We start from the raw sequence: 12615 nt of genomic DNA, 5'->3' as shown, positions 1-12615 counted from the left end.
GAATTAGTTTGGTTCTGCGAACTGAAAATCGTCATTAATGAAAGAGTCTGCTTTATGATATAGTAAAACAATGTCATATCACAAATTATTGTCACAAGCATATTTAAATTTCGGGTTTTCTTAAATTTTCATTGTTTTACATATTTTATTAGTAACCTTCAACAGCGCAAAAAAATCGTATTTCGATCAGGCCGTACCCATATTGGTCGGTTAACAAGCGCAATGTTTATCTTCTATTCATTTTAATTGAAAATATTATAAAAATGACAATCAGCTGTTTACGAGAGTTTCAAACTAGCTGCCGTAAGATAAGTAATATCTTCAGGCCGTTAAAATATGTCTGAACATTTCGATTACCTGCAGGGTATGTATTTATAGTTTGAATGATAGCAGTTAAGCATTATCATGTTTTCATGAACAATTGTCAGAGCGTACATATGTAAGCGCTAAGTGCATGTGAATGATTGTTTATGATCGTTTTTTATTTATTATGTTGAACACTGAACTATAACAAATTTAAGTCCAAGCTAAACCAAGTAAACAACCCGTGGATACATTATTTGTGTAAATGTCTTGTAGTAATGAAAACCAAGCCATATATATCAAAGATTTTGCAGACAGCTACAGAAAATTCGAAGTCAAATGACCAATAAGAAACAATATTATTTTAACGAAAAACACAATAAAACAAGCATATCACATTCAGTCAGTGAGTTAACCAAACCGTCAACGATCGTAAGCAACGAATGTACTCAGCTGTATTGGTGTGGTGTGTATTACATAGATTAATTATGTAGTTCATCAGTCACTCGGTATGTGTAACGGTATAAACAGCAAAGTGTCAGTACGAATTCCAAGATTGATCAAATTTCGACAATTTATCATTAAAGCTGATAAAGATGCGAAGATAGTGGCATATACATATGTATATGTACGTCAATATGTGTACCAGTTGCACATGACGTAGTCATATGAACATACATATGAATTTAAATACCTACGGATAAATAAAAAATGTGTTTGATATTAATAATAAAAGAGTCGAAATAAAAAAAAATTTTATAACAAAAACTGATGTCTCATAGAAACTTGAGAAAAAAAAAATTCTAATAAAAATATTGTGTTCTTAACTCATATGCTTGTGCATACATTACGAGAAATGCTCGATCATTTGAAATATGCAACCCCACCATACAGTACAATTTTTATCTTAGGAAAGTGTTAAGTGTACTACTTGATACATCTGCATTTTGAGGACCGATTTGTCTTTAAAATCTAACTTATTTCACCTACATATCCTACATCACCTATTCTCCAACTATCAAGTATCTAACATAATGCAAGTTTTCCACAATATAAAATTCTGCTTTTATAAACTGATATCTATATGCTGACTTCCAGAATATAAGATATGTATCCTAATTTTATTTTATACGTACAGTAGAAACTCGATTAACCGGACTAATTGTTGTCGATAGGCATTCGGATAATCGAAAATCCGGATAATCGAATGTATGAAGAAAAACAAATAGATATTCATATCCTGCAACGAAAATCAATGTATTAAGAAATGAAAACTTACTTATGTATGTATGTATATATTTTCTTAGATTACATTACATACGTAATACTAAACTGCAGCATTAATCATGAAATACAATAAAATATTTACGTACGTATGTACAAATAATTTGTCTACAATATGTATTTGGTAATTTGTATTTGGTAATCATGAAATAAGTAGGTAGGTAATAAGTTTAATTTGGTTTAAAATATTTGGTAATTGTCATTTGACGTAAGCAACTTTTTCACTTCATTGCTGCTATATCACGAATTCGTTTCAGTTGTAGTAGAGTCACAGTATCAGTCTAGGGGTATTCTCTCGCTCTTGCAAACCCCTTGCACGGTGCAAGAATTGCATATATTTCCTCTCGGTGCACCGGCACAACAACAAACACACGCAGAAAATTATTTGCAAGGGCTGTAAAATATGTCAGACCAAAAATCATGTATATTTGCGTGCAATGTCATGGAAAAATATAATTGCAACCCTGTTTTAGCTGACATTTTACATAAAGTCATATAGCGTTGTTAAATTGTCTCTTACGCTTTGGCAGGTTTAAATATGTAGACGTGACACGCGCGTCAGAGCGGAGTCACAATTGCAAATGAACTAAAACAATAATGAAACGCGCGGGGCAGCGGCAGCGACCCCACCTGCGCGAGCGGAATATGCAAGTTCCGACACGTTCATGATTTCATAATTTCTACGTAGGTACATATAAATTGGTCACGATTGGTAGTCCGGATAATCGCGAATCCGTATAACTGAGGGCCGGATAAACGAGTTTCTACTGTATTGTAATAAATGCGTTTTCTGTGCAAGTATGCCTCTATTGGAAGGGAATGTCTGAATGTATTATTTTCTGTCAAAACGGAATATATCTCATATACATATCGCTCAGTTGCTGCAAGACCGGCATAAATCAAAAAACTTGATTTTTGAGTTAATGCTGCAGAATTGTTCGTTATATCATACTTCATGTTGAGTGAAAAATTCATATGAATACCTCTTATATGCTCCGCTTGAGAAGAGGTGTAAGGTTGGAGTCACCGTGTAAGGTTGTAGTCAGTTGAAAACTTTAAACGCGTTTTCTGGAGAATCGATTTTTTTGACTTATGCCGGTCTTGTAGCAAATGAGCGATATGTACATATATATACTTATGTAAAAATTCTCCTCAAATTGGTCGAAGCCTCGCTCAAAGTGAATTATGTGAAAAGTATTGCATTCAATGTAACATTTGCCTGAGAAATTTTGTTGCATTATAACTTTTTAAGAGAGTTGCCCCTCTTTTAACAACTTAATTATTACTTATTCTTAACCCTCTATCACTCAAAACTCTCAGCGTGGAAGAAGGCGAGTGGGAATTTTTTATAGAATAATTAGAGTGTAAAGTAATTCAAAAAAACCATCCCCAAGTGATTTGCGTGTTTTTTCGAATGACAGGTAGGGAAAAGGTAAAGAGTGCCTCAGGGCACTCATGACAGTTTATGCCAAATATATGATGTGGTATACACGACAGAGTAGTAGATTGGAAAAGAAAGATAAAGCAAAGATGAAAGATAAGCAAACACGAAATATAATCAAAAGAATTAATTTTTATTGTGATAATCGAAAAAACAGTTTTTTGCGTTGGTGCAGCACTCTTTGATTATTTGAGGACAATCAATTTCCAAATATTTCTTCGCCTTTCTGTCGTAGCGAGCTGCTTTCGATGGCTGTTTGTTTGCATCTGTATTGGATCTTTGAAATGGTTGAACGCCGACGTATGTTGATGCCAATCGTACTAATTTATTGTCTTTTCATAAGACTGTGGTTATGTCAGCACCATATGCTGTACCCATATACTCACATGAATAGCCTCGTAGTTCGTCTCTTATGTCTTTTTCATTTGAAAGCTTACAGTTGGGAATTCGAGGAATTCGTAAGGTGCCTAAACTAAATATGCCTCGAGCTCGCAATAATACCAACAACGGCAACGATGTATAAAAATTATCAAAATACAGAATGTGATTCCTGAAGTTTGGTATAGTTTGCGATAAACGAACAACAACATTCGACGTGGGTCCAAGATCTGGTTGTCCTGGTAAGATCACATTGTCGCCAGCACCATTATAAACCTCGAAGCGATAAGCGAATCTGCTTGTATCGCATAACACGAATAATTTGATGCCCCACTTGTGTGGTTTGTTTGGCATATATTGGCGTAGATGATGTTTTATTTTGGTGCCACACATTTGTTCATCGACGCCTAATCGGGCTGTTTTGGGTACGGAATCGAACCGTGTGTTTAAAAAATTAGACAACGTTCTAATACGGAACAACGCATCATAACCAGGCTCTCCTTTTTCGGCTCAAGTGTTTTCATCACGAAAGGAAAATATTGTTTTATCGCCATAAACCTTGCTTTAGGCATCGTTTTTGCTATTGGTTGAAACGCATTTGGGCCCCAATAGCTTTCCAAATTGGGATAGCGGTAAATGCTCATGTAAACATGAATGCCAATGTATTTGTAAATTTCTTCGCCGGATGTTATGAACTTGGAGTTGATATCGACATTGCGAGCTGTCCGGTTCGATTCTAAAGCAATCTTGTCAACCATTTTCTTAGTGAGGAAATAACGAAATATCTCCATCGGAGTTTCAAGCTCTTTGATCGAAGATGGTAGGCTTGAGTCACCACGGAAGGCCACCTCATTTACATGCAAACACATCGATCGTTTTCGCCATATAATTTTGGAAAACTCAGCCGAATCTTTGGTTATTGTTTCAATACGTAGAGTAAATGGAATTTTAGATTCACAAATAAAATTAATACAGCATCTGGACATATTACCTGTTCCGCTGAAACCTCCAGAGGAAGGCACAATAAACGGACCACTACAATCAAATTCAGGCAAAGGGGAACGGGCACGTTTTGGTGGCTTCAAACGTGGTGTTGAAGTTGATGGCTCTTCTTCTCCTGAAGCTTCTTCAACTTCTTCATTTGGCGAAGTTGAGGGAAGATCTTCCTTGATTGCACTCAAGTTCAACGAAAAATTGTCCGCTTTATTCAAAAAAGCAGATTCGTCTTCATAAATTTGGTGAACTACCTCCGATATGTACCGTTCATCTTCGGGGCTTATTTCATTAGGTTCAAATCCGGATCATTCATATCGTCATCGCTACTAAAATCAGCTTCTTCGCTTGTTTCAACCGATTCCATAAATTCACAAATTTGCTCATCGGTCATTTCGCTCAGTTTGATCTTTTTACGGTTTCGAAAATCCATTTTCAGCTACAAAACAATGGCAGGCACTGTAAAAAAAACATAACAAAAACAATAAAAAGGAAACACAAATTTTCATGTAAACTGTTATAAGTGCCCTGAGGCACTCTTCCATTTTGTTTTCTCACCCGACACTTTATTTCATTTTTCACTTTCACTTGTTTGTAAAAGGTAAAAAGAACTACTTACCTTTGCAACAATAAAATTCTGAATAAAATCCGATAACAATATATATATATATTTTAGTTTTGAAATTTTTTTTGTGAAATTAATTTTAGCTTTGCACGCTAGTAAAACTCACACGAAACATAACGGTAAATTTAAACGCAGCGTGACAACCTGTCAAAAATAAACTACACTCACAATTGAAGTGTTGCCAACAAGCTTGTTTTTAAGCTTTATGCAATTTTTTATTTATTTATTATTTATTTTGAATTTCCTGATGCATGCCTGAGGGCACTCTTAACCGGCAGAGGGTTAAGCAATAGCGAGTTAATTACTAAAAAAATTGCATGTAATATATCTTGTTCGAGGTATAAAAATCAAAAATTGTTATATTAATTAATAAAAAAATTGATATTATATCGAGTTTATATATTTTACACACACTTTCTTATTTGTATACCTCGAACAATGATATATTACTCAGGACAGATTTTTTTAAACAATTTTAAATGCTTATAGTACACACAGCCCGACATATTCGACATAAGATTTGTTTGTATAACAAAAATCATTATACGAGTATAAGTACAAGTATACAGTATATGGAAATCAGGCTAATTCGTACATGTAAAACATTTTATATTAAACATTCAGTTAATTTTGCTATAATATCTTGGAAATTTGATATTAGGTATGTGGAAGTAGTAGTATTGGCCGTATTTATAATTTTGGCATTACTACATATTTTTAACAGTTTCATTAAGGTACCTCGCATGCCCTCACTAATACAAAATATAGTAAAAGGTCTAAAATCAACTATAAGTTTTAAAATCCTGATATAAGTTACATATATGGTGTCTAGGACAAGCTTTCACCCGATTTTACTCATTTTATGAACCGTTATTATAAAAACACCTCCTCTCAATCTTATTAAGATAATTCACTTATTTGTAAATACATGCAGTATAAAGTCACTCGGAAGTTAAAAAAATTTTCTATTAGGTATGTGGGGGTAAAAAGAAATCTCACAGATTGACCGATATTTCAATAAGAATTTCGCGATATGAACTGGGGTAACCATTTTTGCGGCATCTGGAGGATTGAATAGTTTTGGTCCGATTTGAACAATTTTCAGTCATAAGATGGCACAGAAGGGCACTAATCGTACAAATACATTGATTGGCTCTTGATTTATATACTGGAAAGAGCAAAAATCAGATGAAATTTGAAACTGCACTTGAACGGATTGACAGTAACTCGGAATTTAACTCGTCTCGTTATCCGAACATTTTTATATGTACATATAACCAACCATCTATCTCGATACAGACAAGCGTTAGGTGAACCAAATTATTATACTCTGTAGCAATATATTCCAAAGGTACAAAAATAGACAAGGTATAAATTACCGCTAAACACAAAGGATGGCCGTCAAAACGGCCAAGGAATGAGTGTACCAATTTTAATTAAGATATCTTAGTTTTAACTGAAGTTATCGCATACACAGACAGACAGACAGACAGGCGGATATTCACTCGTATTTCAACTTGTCTCATCCTCCTCATTATTTATATATGTGTAAAAAAAATTTATTATCCATTTATTTCAAAACAAAAGGTATACTTATACACTCTCTAAAAAGGTGCCGATGGTTGGTGCTATCAGAACGTCTAATCGGTTTGGAGTCCGCGAGAAAAAAGAAGGATTGCGAGTTGCAGGAGAATGAGTTGCTTGTCACAAAGAAAACGTAATAAAAGGTTACATGTCGGTAATGTAATACGTGTTAATGATCGGTAACATAGTACAACATACTTGTAATTTACCGGTGGTGCTTTATGCTAATTACAAAAATTCGAATAATTTTTGATGAGCAGGGTTTTCTACATGTTCGATCGTTGGCGCCGAACTTATGGAGATATCAAAATAACTCGTTATTGTGCGTGGAATCCTAGTGCGTATATCGTTAGGGGCTCTGTCGGCTTTGACTACAAATCCTTGCAAGTCACGATTTTATAAATTCCATATATGTACTGCGTTAGCTGAGCGATTTTCATTCATTTCCTCTTGGTTGTTGTGGTGGTTGATTGCCTACTATGCTAATTTGACCAAATGCATAGGATCGGTAAAGGCGCCTGCAATGGCGATTTTATCTGCTACGTTACCTTTTGATGCGATCACCCACAGATCGATGAGTACTATTTCGCAGAACTCGGTGCCAGCAACCCATCGCATTTTGTTGAAAAGTTGGTTTGAGTTTAGGTCACCCAAGAGCATCTCCGAAAGAACACGCTGCAGGCGACGTTGCTGGTTATCAGCAAATATGAGCGGAATTGATGACTGCTCTTAACTCTATTAGGTTGCTGGGAGGAACTTGTGGCATGATCAGGTTGTATTTCCTTGCATCGAGAGTCACACTGGTATCTGTGAACTAAAAGAACAGCCCCACAAAAACATATGTTTGTTTCTATCATATTGGTTGGGCTTATGACGGGTACAATATCTGCGTCCATATGACATTCGGGCTGATGTATCTCCAGTGAAGTTCTGGGCAAAAAGCTTTGCGGTGTTATTTACATTTGGGTATTATTTTTGCCTTGTGTCATTCTGTTAAACTCTGCTACCTTCGGTTCACTAATTTTAAGAGTTGTGCTGATAAAATGTTCTATCTATTTATTTCTAAGAAAAATGTTTTATGTTGATGGTTGCTGCTGCCGGCGCGTGGGATCTGTTCAGAGTTTGTGTGAGGCAAAGGAAGAGTTGCGGGATGATGTAGGACCTACTCGACTAAAACGCATAGCGTTTTCTACGCCGGTAAAGAAGAAGAAAAGGATGGGCAACCCATTCACCTACATGCGTTTTAGTCGAGTTAACAGCAGCGCGACCGTCGTTTCTTATTTTCGCAATTTGGCGCCAAATTAAATATACCAAGTTCAACCAGGTCCTTCTCCACCTGGTCTCTCCAACGAAGTGGAGGTCCTCTCTGTAGTGTTTTCATCCATACGGGCAACGTGTGTATCTTAATTCGCTGAAGTATTTCAATGTCGTTGTATAACTCGTATAACTCATCGTTCCATCGAATGCGATATTCACCGTTGCTAATGCACCAAGGACCATAAATTTTCCGCAGAACATTTCTCTCGAAAAGTCGTAACGTCGGCTTATCCGATGTGGTCATCTTCCATGCCTTTGTACCATGTACAGTTTGGTGTTTGTTCGTCGAAAGAGAACTTTACTTCTCAATTGCCTACTCAGTCCGAAAAAGCACCTGTTGACAAGAATTATTCCGCGTTGGATTTCGCAGTTGGTGTTGGTGTTACTACTGGTTCCAAATTATCTTCGACTTTGAAGTTATGATTGTCAACAGTGATGGGGGAGCCAAGACATGAGTGCGACGACTGTTTGTTTGGTGACAGAAGATATTTCGTCTTGCCCTCGTTCACTACCTTCCATTTGCTTCGCTTCTTTGTTTAGTTTGGAGAAAGCAGAACTAACGGCTTAAGTTTTGCGGGGATACCGAATTCAGACATAGCTGCACAAAGTGAGCTCCTTTTCGTGCTGTCAAAAACAGCTTTGAAATCAACAGGCGGTGTGTGTCGATCCTCTTTTCACGGGTCTTTTCCAAGATTTGGCGCATTGTAAATATGTAAAATGGTCAGTTGTTGATTTTCGTTGGCGACAATCAGCGGTCTGTTGAAGAACTTCGCTTTGACGCGGATTGTGGCCAGACGCTCATCCAACGGTGTGAATGAGAGTATGTGGCGAATACTACACCGAATTTGCGCTCCGTTACATGGCCACTGTAGTAAATGCCACAAGGACCTACTCGTTTCAGTCAATGTTCCGTCTGTCGCACTTCTTGAACGGCGGTTATGTCAGCCTTTACTTGTACGAGAACATCAACCAGCTGAACAGCGCCACCTTCCTAATTAAGGGACAGGACGTTCCAGGTACATGCCCTTAAATTGTAATCCTTAATGCGCTTGCCATGGTCGTCATCAAAAGGAGCGCTTCTTATCCTAGGTTTTTCGTTAATTTTCATTGAGGCATTTGTTACGTAACGGGTCCCAAACCCAGCGCATAAAGCTGGGGAGGGATGATTCGCCTTCTTACTTTAGCTCGCCTTTAAAATGGTGTTTTTGGCTACTCAGAGGATACTCGGTCTATGACCGGAAGTTGTGAGCTGCTTGAGCCTATTAAAAAAAATTGGTTTGGCCCCTCCCAAGTGAATGACGCACAGAGAGCTTTCCCCTCTTGCGTGAACTTCTACACATGGCTCCATCTTTCAATGTTATGTGTTGACGGTCGATTATTTTCAGACGATACAAACAACAAAAAAGTAACATATTGCAAGAGTTTAAACAAGTTTCGAAAAATTCAATGTTCATTATTTAACGAAATCGTGAATGGATCAAATTAAATATTATATTGAGTTATATATACTCGTATTATTGGCCACAGACTTACTTAGCTTTACTGCTATATTTTCTATTCACGCTTAATGTCTTCAATTGATTAAAAATGTTTTCCCCGGAGCGATTGTTTCAGTAGGATGAATGCGGAGTCATGCGGAGCTAAATAAGTTCAAAGTGGTGGTTGCGGCATGATATTGGTTGAAAATATCACGAAAAACTCACGAAGGACCAATGCAGTATGCGACGGTGCATTACCGTGATGCAAAAACCAAGAGTTGCTAGCGCATGATTCCGTCCTCTTTTTACATATTCCTAGTTGACAGCTTGACCGGACGGAAGAAATTCGGAGTGCACCACACTTCGATAATCGAGGAAAACTCTCAACATGACACTAATTTATGACCTGTTTTGACGTGTTTTTTTTTGGCTCCGGCTCACCTTTGCCACGATATTCAGCCGATTGATCGGCTTTGATTATTGGCTCGACTTGACGAAAATAAAAAAAAATATAATTTTAGAAGTATTTATTTATTTATTTATTTATTTATTTATTTATTCACGCCAATCTTTGTACAGAAAAGTGTAACAAAAATAAAATAAAATAAAATAAAACAGAAGGCATACCCACATTAATGATACTGTATTGATACATTATTAACTAATTCCTTAACCCTAGAGACGTAGCTCGCATATGTACAACCAAACATATTAATATTTTCATAGTGTCTATTTACTAAGTCTACAACCCTGCTCCTCGGTCCACCCCGCACGTAGTTCTTCGATGAGTTAACTGTTTTTAACAGTCTGTGCGACCTCAAACCAGGCATACGGCCTACAATGCCGAATTGTTCCAATATTTCCGGGGAGTCGATTAACCTATTTAGTGATTTAAAAACAAACAAGAGATCTGATACTTGTCTCCGACTCATCAGGTTACATATCCCAAATTGACCACGAACCTCCTCCGAGCCTCCGACCCATCCTTTACGTCCCAGGAAGTATGCGACATATTTACAGAGTTTCTTCTGCACTCTCTCCACTTTGTCAATGAGGCAGTCGGTATGGGGAGACCAAACCACTGAACAGTACTCCAACATCGGACGCACCAAGGTCGTGAACAGCCTTACGAAAGTATCAGCATTCCTGAAGTCATCACCACATCTGAAAATGAACCCGAGTGTCCTGTACGCCTGTGAAGTAATTTTGTCAATGTGCTTGGTGAAATTTAGTGCGTTATCGATCATGACACCAAGATCTTTTACAACTGTGACTTCTTCTAGCTGATGATCAGCAATACGGTAAGCTGCTGTACGACGACTCAAGGACCGTGACAAGAACATCACCACGCACTTGGTGTGATAAATGACACTTTTTTGAATAAAAACAAATAAAAATAAATAGAAATTGTAATTCTTAATTTTTCTAAATTTGTTTCATCAAAATCGGACAAGTGGTTTGCAAAAAAACATCAAGATAAGGAAAAAAATTAAAAGGTCATAAAAAAAACTGACACATACGAACGCCAAACCCTTTGAGGGTTTTACTATACTGACCTAGTACCATCACCCTGACTTGGAATTTCTCACCCCCCATATTAGCTGTTGTACTTTGTAATTTGTCTAATGTCCGAACATTCGTGATGAGTTCATCTTTCGTTAGTTGATAACCGGCAGATGGCATTGATATCAAACCACCGGAAGTATCGACTGGAATTTCCCCATTTCCAATTCTTAGCCAATTTTGCATAATTTACGCGGGTTTGAAGGCTGATATGTCAAAATGATCATCCCGAAAAGTGTGCGACCTTCATTTGCATTCGATGTAGCTATCGCATCGTACATCATTTGATTCCTGTGATTATCATGTTCCAGCTATTGTAGTTGTTGGTTTGCTTCTCCAAAACTTGCACACACCGTACCATTCACAGTACGCAATTACTGAAATGAAGTTGAACCGCGTACATTAATCAATAACAATCGAAGGTAGAAGCAATCGTTGTTTTTTCGGGTGGATTGTGTAAACGCGCCCTAATACATTAGTTGAGAACACACCTGGATGTCCACCTGCTGGTTGGCCTTGCTTTCTGCGTAACTATTTCTTCGGCGATGTTTTCTATGTATAATACATATCAAGGCAGTTCCGAATAGAGCAATGCTCTCGCAAACGGATCACTGACGAACGTTTAGAAAAAACTCGTCAATATTAATTTTGTTGCTGGCGTGTTTCCACGTACTGGCGGTGTTTCCACGTACTGTATTCTCTGGGTTGAAATACATTTCAAATTAACTGCGAGACGCACAACAGTCGGAAAACGTTCATGAATTGCAAAAGTAAATATCCTACAAAGCGCTTTATTGCAGTTCACGGGCGACGTATTTGATACTTCCAGATCTCATCTCGTTCAAGACCAATAATCGCCATGTTGCTTCATTCGGTGACGTACATACAAACGTATTTGATATAAGTTTTGAATGTGTATTAGACAATATTGGCGAGTATGGTACGATCCATGTGTTGTCGACTTCGATATTCACTCTTTTAAAATGAATGCTGAATACTCTGCCATTGTCGTCTGGTAAGCGACTCCAATGAAATGGATATCCATAATTTCCAGTTTGCGTTTCAGAAGGAAAAGCACGTGGATAGTTTTTCGTGCATTTATTGTCAGACATACAAACCGAAGTGAAATTGTGATGTTCGCAAGGTCCATGAACCATATTGGTTTTCATCACTTCGTATAATACTGGATTTTTCTCTGATCCAGGAATTTCCGCAGAAATAATTTCATCAATTTGATCTAGTGTAACCACCATCCACCAACCAAAGAAGAACGTGTGCGTGAGGCAAACCTCTTTTTTGCTACTCAACAGAATACAGCCCGCGTCTAACAGCACCATATATTCGTTGCTTCAAGATAAAGTCCATCAAACATCGTTACTGTTGTTTGAAAAGCCGTGCTGTGACATCATGACGATTGCTTGCTGATTGACCGCGATCCATAATTCCGCACGTATGTCAGCGCATCCTGGGAGTACTCAGTTATGTGCCTTGAGCTGCCAATGTATGTTGATGCCAAAAAGAACGCCGACCGATATTAGAGCGACCGTTTTGTGGCATCGTAACAAATTTCAATCTGTAATTGATCACTTTGTGTGAAACACACATAAAGTTTTCACTGAATAACTTTCAATAATTTTTTTTTGAATAGC

General features: G+C 37.3%; 1 protein-coding gene across 10 annotated transcripts in view; it reads left to right on the top strand.

Annotated features, from left to right (window-relative positions):
• The first annotated feature begins 580 nt into the window (after positions 1-580).
• The window catches only part of LOC105225395 (fibulin-1), a 70463-nt gene continuing 58428 nt past the window's right edge, over positions 581-12615 (top strand). For 3 of the 10 annotated variants that reach the window (XM_049460311.1, XM_049460310.1, XM_049460309.1), the window contains exon 1: positions 628-812. The gene's annotated coding sequence lies outside the window, so the exon portion shown is untranslated. Of the gene's footprint in view, positions 1017-12615 lie in introns of all 10 variants that reach the window. The other 7 variants (XM_049460312.1, XM_049460303.1, XM_049460308.1 and 4 more) reach the window with 6 other exon arrangements.

This window comes from Bactrocera dorsalis, chromosome 6 (assembly GCF_023373825.1).
Source record: "Bactrocera dorsalis isolate Fly_Bdor chromosome 6, ASM2337382v1, whole genome shotgun sequence".
Taxonomy (NCBI): Eukaryota; Metazoa; Arthropoda; class Insecta; order Diptera; family Tephritidae; genus Bactrocera; species Bactrocera dorsalis.
The sequence above is the reverse complement of the archived record's forward strand: the minus strand, read 5'-3'. Positions and strand labels throughout refer to the sequence as shown.